Here is a 12,164-nt window from a genome sequence, read left to right as displayed (position 1 = left end):
CTAAGTCTACAAGGGCCTGATTTTTGTTTGTTTTATTCCCTGCTCTTTGACTGTTACCTAGTAGAGTGCCTGGCACAAAGCAGGTATTCTGTAATTAATTAATCTTCAAAGAAAGACCCTCCTTGATCATTCAATTGAAGTGAATCCCTCCTGTTATTCTTTTTCATAGATAGTTTCCTATTGCTTTCCTTCATAGCACTTAGCACTATTTATATTCATACATTTATTGTGTGTGGTTTTACTTGTTTAGTTTTTGTCTTCCTTATTTGTCTTATGAACTCCATGAAAGCAGGAACCATGTCTGTTTTGTTTACCTTCAATATATCCAGCCTAGCACAGTGGTTGGCATGTAATCTGGCCAGAAGAAAGTTTTTTCCCCCTTCTCTTCTATAGTCCCTAGCATATTTAAATACTCAATAAATATTTGTTGAATGAATGAATGAATTTCCATACCCACATTATCTCATTCAATTCTCACAACAGTCCATTATGGGAGGTGTTATATTAATAGTTATTAATATTACTTTTAAGTACAATTCTGGCTTCAAGATCTCATATATATATTTATTTATATATATTTATTTATTTATTTTTATATATTTATTTACTTAATTGTGTTGAGAAAGTACTCAGCAATTTTTATTTTCTTGAGTTTCCTTTTGTTTCAGGAATGGGTATGGAATTTTGTCAAATGCTTTTCCAGCATCTGTGGATTTCATTATGTCCTCCACTTAGATCTAGTAATAGAATATTTTATGAATGGATTCCTGATATTGATTCAACATTTCATGTCTGGAATGAATGCCACTTGGTTATGATGTATCGATTTTTTTTTAATGTGGAGTTAGACTCTGTCACTATTTTATTTGGTGCTTTCAGATCAACATTCGTAAGTGATATTGGTTTTTAGTTTTCTTTTTTTTAATGTCTTTATCAAGTTTAGGTGTTAATTTTATACTTACTTTCTAAAACGAAGTAGGAAGTGTTTCTTCGTTTTTGATGCTTTGGAACGAGTTATGGATCATTGGGACTACTTGATCTTTGTAGGTTTGATATAATACCCTGTGAAATCATCTGGGCCTGTTTTTTGGGTGTGTATGGTTTGCTTGTTTGTTTGTTTTGGTAGTTGCTTGGTAATTATCTATTTCTTTATGTTTAAACATTCCATCTCCAGTGGGGTCAATTTTGGTAGTCTGTATTTCTCTGGGAAATTATTCCTTTCATTTAAAGTTTCAAATCTATTTGTATGGAAGTCTGAAAAGTAGTCTTTTACATAAAATTTCTATTTCAATGGTATTTCTCTTGTTATTTATTATTTTTGTGTATATATGCTTTCTGCTTTTTTCCGATTAAATTAGGGTAGCAGTTTGTCTCTTTTGTTAAATTTTTCAGAACTATAGGATTTTGACTGATTAATTATGTCTATTCTTTCTAATTCTTTATTCCATTATTTTCTGCCTTTATCTTCCTTGTGCTTTTTTTTTTTTTTTGCGGTATGCGGGTCTCTCACTGTTGTGGCCTCTCCCGTTGCGGAGCACAGGCTCCGGACGCTCAGGCTCAGCGGCCATGGCTCACGGGCCTAGCCACTCTGTGGCATGTGGGATCTTCCCGGACCGGGGCACAAACCTGTGTCCCCTGCATCGGCAGGCGGACTCTCAACCACTGCGCCATCAGGGAAGCCCCTTCCTTGTGCTTTTTATTGGTTTATTTTGTTGTTGTTTTTTGAATTGGGAATTTAATTCATTTTTTATTCTTTTAGTGAATAACAGCTTTATTGAGATAAAATTGACATACCATAAAAATTCATTCTTTTAATGTACAATTCAGTGTTTTTTTGTATATTCACAGAGTTGTTCAATCATCACCACTATCTAATTTCAGAACATTTTCATCATCCCCAGAGGAAACCCCATACCCATTAGCAATCCTTTGCTCTAAGGCACCTGGCAACCACTAATCTAATTTCTGTTTTTATGTGTTTGCTTATTATGAACACTTCATTTAAATGGACCCTACAGTATATGACCTTTTGTGATTGGCTTCTTTCACTCAGCACAGAAAACATTCACAGTTCATTCATGTAGTAGCATGGATCAGGACTTCATTCTTTTTAATTGATCAATATGTTCCATTTTAATCATTCTTAGTGCTATGTCCTTGTTACAGCTTTAAACATATTGCATTGGTTCTGATATGTAGTGTTTTAGTTTTCAGTATCATTTTTTTCAGAAGCTTTGCAATCATTTGTCTTTCCTCTTTTTGCCCAAGAGTTGTTTTATGGAAAGAGTTTAAAAATTTCCAGGTAGACTTAATTTTTACATTTTATTAATAATTACTAGTTTTATTACATTGTGATTTGAGAGTGTTCTTTTAAATTTGGAGTGATTCCTAATTCTCTGATGTCCTCTCATGTTAGTGTAGTAAAGTCTTATTTCTGTAGTGTATTTTTTGAAAGATGGACTGTGTGTCCTCTGATTTCTTGTTTCTTTTTTGTTTGTTTGTTTTGTCTTGTAGGACCCCAGAAATTTCCCTGTTTACTTCTTTTCTCTTTCACCATCCAGTTGCCAAAGGGGCCTTCCCCCCCACATTTTTTTTTCCCTCTTTTCTTCTCCTAGAAGCTATACCTTTCAAAGATTACCGCCTTGAGTCTCCCGTGCTTTTCTAACCCTTCCTTGTAGTCATGTTTTGATCTACAGGAATATTTTTTCAATATTTTCACTCTTGTGGGGTGTCTTTTTCTTCCTGGTAGTAGTTTCAGAGCAATTGTAGGCCTGCCACTAGCTCCCCTCTTCTCTCCTCTGCAGTATTTTTCAGACTGCCCTTCTTCCCTAGGAGGCTTACTGTGGGAGCATGAATGATTGCTGGCAGGGATTTGGTCACTTTTTCCCTTTCCCTTTTTTTTTCACTTACAGATAATTTGAAGTTTTGTGTTTTCTTTTGTTTAGTTATGCTGAGGGTATGGTTTTGTACAGTTTTATTTGTTTTTCTTGTTATTCTGTATTTTTTTTTCTTTTTTGCGGTACGCAGGCCTCTCACTGTTGTGGCCTCTCCTGTTGCGGAGCACAGGCTCCAGATGTGCAGGCTCAGCGGCCATGGCTCATGGGGCTAGCCACTCTGTGGCATGTGGGATCTTCTCAGACCGGGGCACGAACCCGTGTCCCCTGCATTGGCAGGTGGACTCTCAAGCACTGCGCCACCAGGGAAGCCCTATTCTGTATTTTTTTAGAGGTTATGGAGAGAGATTTAGGCAGCTTCCATTGCCCTCAGCTAGCTGGAAATCTGTGTTGGTGTGTTTTCAACCTTTTCTCAAGGTTTACATTACTCAGAGTAGTTGGACAGTTTTTTCTAGTCTAAAGTCTGAAGTGTAAATGTGCAGTATTTTAGTTGAAATGTTATTCTTCATCCAACAGATTTCTAATGAATTGTAGAATTTCATAGAATTTTAAGTTGTTTGAAATTGCTGTTTGTGAATGTGCTCTAGAAATGAATATGTAAGAATGTTTGTAGTAGCTTACATTCTGCTATAGAATCAGGAGATTTTTGTGGCTTCAAGGTTTGATTCAAAGAGATTGAGATCTTTTTATACCACTCATATTCTTAGAACAGCCCAAAATCTGAGTTGGCAGTTCAGAGTCAGTAGTCAACAAGCCCTTCATCAGTGTCCAGGATTAGTAAATACATGGTAAGTGATTGGCAGAATATTTTTCAAAGGATTGCTATCTTCTGTAGATTAACTGGATCCCATAGTAAGGAAACAAGAAGAAAAGACATCAATACCTACTGAATATCTCCTATGTCAGACACTATCCCAAGTGCTTTTATATAGTTTAGCTGCCCTTCTTCCTACAAATCCATTTGTGAATTGCTTATAAATCTTCTAATAGATGACAATAAAGCATTTGAACTTCCTGTGACAAGAAACTTGCCACAGAGGCTACTCATTCCATTTTTTTGATGATTCCAGTTGTTACAGTGCTCTTTTTCATGTTGAACTCAAATCTCTCTCCCTATAGTTTCTGTCTTCTGAGACTCATAGAACAAGCCTCTTTCACCTTACAGCCCTTCAAATATCTGAAGCCAGCTTGACTTGTTCCCTTTAACTGTTTCTTATTAGACTTGTTTCATGACCCATCATCCTCAGACTAATTACTGTACTGTGATCGCATGTAAGCTTTTCTGGTAATCACATCACACTGTTGAATCATATTGAGCTTATAATCGAATAGAACCTCAGAGCCTTTCTCATGATTGCTGCTCCTTTTCTTAGGTAGTTTTGGGTGGTCAAGAATAGAACTGGGCATTTAATTAATTACATTCTGATCCATCTCATTGATAAACCTCACTGAAGTCTATTTGGATCCAACATTATAGCAGTCTTTCTCAGCTTCAGGTTTGGTGAGCATACCGTTGAATTTTCTTTATTTTTATTTTTATTTTTTTTTTTTTTTGCGGTACGCTGGCCTCTCACTGTTGCGGCCTCTCCCGTTGCGGAGCACAGGCTCCGGACGCGCAGGCTCAGCGGCCATGGCTCACGGGCCCAGCCGCTCCGCGGCATGTGGGATCTTCCCGGACCGGGGCACGAACCCGCGTCCCCTGCGTCGGCAGGCGGACTCTAAACCACTGCGCCACCAGGGAAGCCCAAATTTTCTTTATTTTTGTAAAAATAAATTTATTTATTTATTTATGGCTGCATTGGGTCTTTGTTGCTGCATGCAGGCTTTCTCTAGTTGTGGTGAGTGGGGGCTACTCTTACCCTTTAATTTTCTAATCCAATTTTTGGTAGAAATATTAACCAAGCATGGCTGAGGTTAGAGGTTAGCAATAGAGACTTTGCTCTAGGTTAATACTTTGATCAGTGCCTGTCATTGATCAGTGCTCATGTGTTCTGTTGACTCTTAAGATGCTCCATGACGTGGGCCAGTTAAGTTGGAAAATGCTTCATACTTTAACTCCCTTTTGGACAATCATAATACACACGCAATAGTAAAGGAAGGTCTCTTAATGCTCTGCCATAAAGAAATTTGTTTAACTTTGTTTAAGCCAGTGTTATATAAACCTGACAGAAGAACCCTCATTTTTATAGTAACACCAAAAAAACCCCCGAAAAACAAAAGGGAAAAAACCCCACACTACAGTATTTCCTTGTCTTGTCCCAAAAGATGGCCTTAAAAATTTTGTCTGTTGTCTCGCTGATACTAGATACTATGTTTCATTTGATCTACCAGCCAATACAATAAAAAAGATAATTAATTTGGGTGGATTGGTTCAAAATGGTGGAGTAGAAGGATGTGTGCTCACTCCCTCTTGCTAGAGTACTGGAATTACAGCTGACTGCTGAATGATCATCGACAGGAAGACACTGGAAATCACCAAAAAAGGTACCCCACATTCAAAGACAAAGGAGAAGCCGCAATGAGAGGGTAGGAGGGGCGCAATCACAATAAAATCAAATCCCATAACCACTGTGTGGGTGACTCACAAACTGGAGTACAATTATACACAGAAGTCCACCCACTGGAGTGAAGGTTCTGAACCCCACATCAGGCTTCCCAACCTGGGGGTCCGGCAATGGGAAGAGGAATTCCCAGAGAATCAGACTTTGAAGGCTAGCCAGATTTGATTGCAGGACTTCAACAGGACTGGGGGAAACAGAGACTCTACTCTTGGAGGGCACACCCAAAGTAGTGTGCGTACCAGGACCAAAGGGGAAGGAGCAGTGACCCCATAGGAAACTGAATCAGACCCACCTGCTGGTGTTGGAGGGTCTCCTTCAGAGGCGGGGTGTAGCTGTGGCTCATGGTAGGGACAGGGACACTGGCAGCGGAAGTTCTGGGAGGTGCTCCTTGGCGTGAGCCCTCCCGGAGTCTGGCATTAGCCCCACCACAGAGCCTGTAGCCTCCACTGCTTGGTCACCTCAGACCAAACAACCAACAGGGAGGGAACTCAGCCCCACCCATCAGCAGAAAAGTGGATTAAAGTTTTACTGAGCTCTTCCCACCAGAGCAACACCCAGCTCTACCCACCACCAGTCCCTCCCATCAGGAAGCTCGCACAAGCCTCTGAGATAGCCTCCTCCACCAGAGGGCAGACAGCAGAAGCAAGAAGAACTACAATCCTGCAGCCTGTGGGATGAAAACCACATTCACAGAAAGATAGACAAAATGAAAAGGGAGGGGACTATGTGCCAGATAAAGGAACAAGATAAAACCCTAGAAAAACAATTAAATAAAGTGGAGGTAGGCAAACTTCCAGAAAAACAATTCAGAATAATGATAGTGAAGATGATCCAGGACCTCGGAAAAAGAATGGAGGCAAAGATCGAGAAGATGCAAGAAATGTTTAACAAACACCTAGAAGAAATAAAGAACAAACAAACAGAGTTGAACAATACAATAACTGAAATGAAAAATACATTAGAAGGAATCAATAGCAAAATAACTGAGGCAGAAGAAAGGATAAATGACTTGGAAGACAGAATGGTGGAATTCACTGCCACAGAACAGAATAAAGAAAAAAGAATGAAAAGAAATGAAGACAGCCTAAGAGACCTCTGGGACTACATTAAATGCACCAACATTCGCATTATAGGGTTCCCAAAGGAGAAGAGAGAGAGAAAGGACTCGAGAAAATATTTGAAGAGATTATAGTTGAAAACTTCCCTAACATGGGAAAAAAATAGCCACTGAAGTCCAGGAAGCACAGAGAGTCCCAGGCAGGATAAACCCAAGGAGAAACAGGCTGAAACACATAGTAATCAAATTGACAAAAATTAAAGACAAAAATTATTAACAGCAACAAGGGAAGAATGACAAATAACATACAAGGGAACTCCCATAAGGTTGACAGCTGATTTCTCAGCAGAAACTCTACAAGCCAGAAGGGAGTGCCACGATATATTTAAAGTGATGAAAGGGAAGAACCTACAACCAAGATTTCTCTACCCAGCAAGGATCCCATTCAGATTCCACGAAGAAATCAAAAGCTTTACAGACAAGCAAAAGCAAAGAGAATTCAGCACCACCAAACCAGTTCTACAACAAATGCTAAAGGAACTTCTCTAAGTGGGGAACAGAAGAGAAGAAAAGGACCTACAAAAACAAACCCAAAACAATTTTAAAAATGGTAATAGGAACTTACATAATGATAATTACCTTAAATGTGAATGGATTAAATGCTCCAACCAAAAGACACAGCCTCACTGAATGGATACAAAAACAAGACCCATATATATGCTGTCTACAAGAGACCCATTTCAGACCTAGGGACACATACTGACTGAAAGTGAGGGGATGGAAAAAGATATTCCATGCAAATGGAAGTAAAGAGAAAGCTGGAGTAGCAATACTCATATCAGAATAGACTTTAACATAAAGAATGTTACAAGAGACAAAGAAGGACACTACATAACGATCAAGGGATCAATCCAAGAAGAAGATATAACACTTATAAATATATAGGAGCACATAGGAGCACCTCAATATGTAAGGCAAATGCTAACAGCTATAAAAGAGGAAACTGACAGTAACACAGTAATAGTAGGGGACTTTAACACCTCACTTACGACAATGGACAGATCATCTAGACAGAAAATTAATAAGGAAACACAAGCTTTAAATGACACAATACAGCAGATAGATTTAATTGATATTTATAGGACATTCTATCCAAAAACAGCGGATTACATTTTCTTCTCAAGTGCACATGGAATATTCCCTGGGATAGATCATATCTTGGGTCACAAATCAAGCCTTGGTAAATTTAAGAACATTGAAATCATATGAAGCATCTTTTCCGACGACCGTGCTATGAGACTAGAAATAAATTACAGGGAAAAAAATATAAAAAACCACAAACCCATTGAGGCTAAACAATACGTTACTAAATAATCAAGAGATGACTGAAGAAATCAAAGAGGAAATCAAAAAATACCTAGAGACAAATGATAATGAAAACATGACGATCCAAAACATATGGGATGCAGCAAAAGCAGTTCTAGGAGGAAAGTTTATAGCAATACAATCCTACCTCAAGAAACAAGAAAAATCTCGAAGAAACAATCTAATCTTACACCTCAAGGAACTAGAGGAAGAAGAACAAACAAAACCCAAAGTTAGCAGAAGGAAAGAAATCATAAAGATCAGAGCAGAAATAAATGAAATAGAAACAAAGAAAACAAGGCAAAGATCAATAAACTAAAAGCTAGTTCCTTGAGAAGGTAAACAAAATTGATAAACCTTTATCCAGACTCATCAAGAAAAAGAGGGAGAGGACTCAAATCAGTAAAATTAGAAATGAAAAAGGAGAAGTTACAACTGACACTGAAGAAATACAAAGCATTATGAGACTACTACAAGCAACTCTATGCCAATAAAATGGACCTCCTGGAAGAAATGGACAAATTCTTAGAAAGGTATAACCTTCAAAGACTGAACCAGGAAGAAACAAAATATGAACAGACCAATCACAAGTAATGAATTTCAAACTGTGGTTAAAAACCTTTCAACGAACAAAAGTCCAGGACCAGATGGCTTCACAGGTGAATTCTATCAAACATTTAGAGAAGAGCTAACACCTATCCTTCTCAAAGTCTTCCAAAAAATTCCAGAGGAAGGAACACTCCCAAACTCATTCTATGAGGCCACCAACACCCTGATACCAAAACCAGACAAAGATACTACAAAAAATGAAAATTACAGACGAATATCACTCATGATTATAGATCTAAAAATCCTCAACAAAATACTAGCAAACAGAATCCAACAACACATTAAAAGGATCATACACCATGATCAGGTGGGATTTATCCCAGGGATCCAAGGATTCTTCAATATATGCAAATCAATCAATGTGATACACCGTATTAACAAATTGAGGAATAAAACCATATGATCATCTCAATAGATGCAGAAAAAGCTTTTGACAAAATTCAACACCCATTTATGATAAAACTCTCCAGAAAGTGGGCATAGAGGGAACCTACCTCAACTTAATAAGGGGCATATACAACAGACCCACAGCAAACATCATTCTCAGTGGTGGAAAACTGAAACCATTTCTTCTAAGATGAGGAACAAAACAAGGATGTCCACTCTTGCCACTATTATTCAACATAGTTTTGGAAGTCCTAGCCACGGCAATCAAAGAAGAAAAAGAAATAAGAGGTATACAGATTGGAAAAGAAGTAAAACTGTCACTGTTTGCAGATGATATGATACTACACATAGATAATCCTAAAGATGCCACCAGAAAACAACTAGAGCTAATCAATGAATTTGGTAAGTTGCAGGATACAATAATTAATGCACAGAAATCTCTTGCATTCCTATACACTAACAACGAAGATCAGAAAGAGAAAGTAAGGAAAGAATCCCATTCACCATTGCAACAAAAGAGTAAAATACCTAGGAATAAACATACCTAAGGAGGTTAAAGACCTGTACTCAGAAACTATAAGACGCTAATGAAAGAAATAAAAGATGACACAAACAGATGGAGAGATATATCATGTTTTTAGATTGGAAGAATCAATATTGTGAAAATAACTATACTACCCAAAGCAATGTACAGATTTAGTGCAACCCTATCAAATTACCAATGGCATTTTTATAGACCTAGAACAAAAAATCATAAAATTTGTATGGAGACACAAAAGACCCCGAATAGCCAAAGCAAACTTAAGGGAAAAAAACAGAGCTGGAAGAATCAGACTCCCTGACTTCAGACTATACTACAAAGCTACAGTAATCAAGACAATATGGTACTGGCACAAAAACAGAAATATGGAACAGGATAGAAAGCCCAGAGATAAACCCACACACCTATGGTCAACTAATCTATGACAAAAGAGGCAAGGATATACAATGGAGGGAAGACAACCTCTCTAATAAGTGGTGTTGGGAAAACTGGACAGCTACATGTAAAAAATGAAATTAGAACACTCCCTAACACCATACTCAAAAATAACTCAAAATGAATTAAAGACCTAAATGCAAGACCGGACACTATAAAACTCTTAGAGGAAAACAGGAAGAACACTCTTTGACATAAATCACATCAAGATCTTTTTTGACCCACCTCCTAGAGTAATGGAAATAAAAACAAAAATAAACATATGGGACCTAATGAAACTTCAAAGGTTTTGCACAGCAAAGGAAACTATAAACAAGACAAAAAGACAACCCTCAGAATGGGAGAAAATATTTGCAAACGAATCAATGGACAAAGGATTAATCTCCAAAATATATAAACAGCTCATGCAGCTCAATATTTAAAAAAGAAAACAACCCAATTGAAAAATGGGTAGAAGACCTAAATAGATTTCTCCAAAGAAGACATACAGATGGCCAAGAGGCACATGAAAAGCTGCTCAGCATCACTAATTATTAGAGAAATGCAGCTCAGTACTACAATGAGGTATCACCTCATACCCATTAGAATGGACATCATCAGAAAATCTACAAACAACAAATGCTGGAGAGGGTGTGGAGAAAAGGGAACTTTCTTGCTCTGTTGGTGAGAATGTAAGTTGATACAGCCACTATGGAGAACAGTATGGAGTTTCCTTAAAAAACTAACAATAGAATTACCGTATGACCCAGCAATCCCACTACTGTGCATATACCCAGAGAAAACCATAATTCAAAAAGACACGTGCACCCCAGTGTTCATTGCAGCATTATTTCCAATAACCAGGTCATGGAAGCAACGTAACTGCCCATCGACAGGCGAATGGATAAAGAAGATGTGGTACGTATATACCATGGAATATTACTCAGCCATAAAAAGGAACGCAAATGGGTCATTTGTAGAGACGTGGATGGACCTAGTGACTGTCATACAGAGTGAAGTAAGTCAGAAAGAGAAAACCAAATAGCGTATATTAATGCATATATGTGGAATCTAGAAAAGTGGTACAGATGAACTGGTTTGCAAGGCAGAAATAGAGACACAGATGTAGAGAACAAATGTATGGACACCATGGGGGGAAAGTGGGGGATGGGGGTGGTGCTGGGATGAATTGGGAGATTGGGATTGACATATACGCACGATTATGTACAAAATAGATAACTAATAAGAACCTGCTGTATAAAAAAATTAAAATTCAGGGGCTTCCCTGGTGGTGCAGTGGTTGAGAGTCCGCCTGCTGATGCAGGGGACACGGGTTTGTGCCCCGGTCCGGGAGGATCCCGCATGCCGTGGAGCGGCTGGGCCCGTGGGCTGTGGCCGCTGGGCCTGGGCGTCCGGAGCCTGCGCTCCGCAATGGGAGAGGCCACGGCAGTGAAAGGCCCGCGTACCGCAAAAAAAAAAAAAAAAATTAAAATTCAAGAAAAAGATATTAATTTGATGTGGCTTGTTCTTACTGGACCCGTACTGACTGCCACTGTATCAGTCACTACTCTTATTGGTATGAGATCGCTAGTGGTCTCTACCTTTTTCCATTTTTATTAGAATTGAGAGAAGATTTGTTCAATTATATGTATGTCATTTCTGCTCTGAAGATCACCCTCCTTGACAGAAAAGATAGAGATAAAACAGAAATGGGGACTCTCCACTTTATTGTGCTGTGTATTAACTTAATATTATCAGCTCCGATCAGTGCACTTTTTCATTCCTTGGTCTTTCTAGTTCCAAAGGAGGATTCAAAACCTATTTTATTCTGTTTCATCTTCTTAAAAATAGTAAACAAGATTTTTGCAAAATTTACTTCATTAATGTGCTTGCTTTTATTTTCCGACACTACTCTTTGAACTTTCTGTTAAAGAATTTAAAAAGTATACACTTTTCTTGTTAGACTGTAACTCTTCTGAAGACCTTTCTGCCTTATCATAAGGAAAAAGAAGTTCAGGCCCTAGAGGTATGAATTATAAAATTCACTTCGTCCAGGGATGTTGGGATGTTTTGGCAGACTCCTTGAAGTATTGCTGGCAGTGCTTTCCTGCCTTATAACCACTGTGGTCCTAGTCTATATTTTCTGGGTTTTGAAAGTAGACTCTAGTTGTACTAGGTGGAATAGGCCAGTTTGAACTATTTTCATATCATACGCTTATTTGTTGATTCAATTCATGAAATACACCCAAGTTTAATTATAAAGAAATGTTTATGTGAGGGATCAGTGTTGAAGTTTCCAATACTGGTATCTATGCATGGGAAAATGTGGAAGTATT

General features: G+C 38.1%; 1 protein-coding gene across 2 annotated transcripts in view; it reads left to right on the top strand.

Moving 5' to 3' along the window:
• SCP2 (sterol carrier protein 2) overlaps nucleotides 1-12,164 on the top strand; it is a 163,420-nt gene that overhangs the window by 41,420 nt on the left and 109,836 nt on the right. The gene's annotated exons all lie outside the window — the stretch shown is intronic.

Source organism: Mesoplodon bidens (genome assembly GCF_964165515.1).
Source record: "Mesoplodon bidens genome assembly, chromosome: 2".
Lineage (NCBI taxonomy): Eukaryota > Metazoa > Chordata > Mammalia > Artiodactyla > Ziphiidae > Mesoplodon > Mesoplodon bidens.
This window is presented reverse-complemented; position numbering and strand designations above follow the sequence as displayed.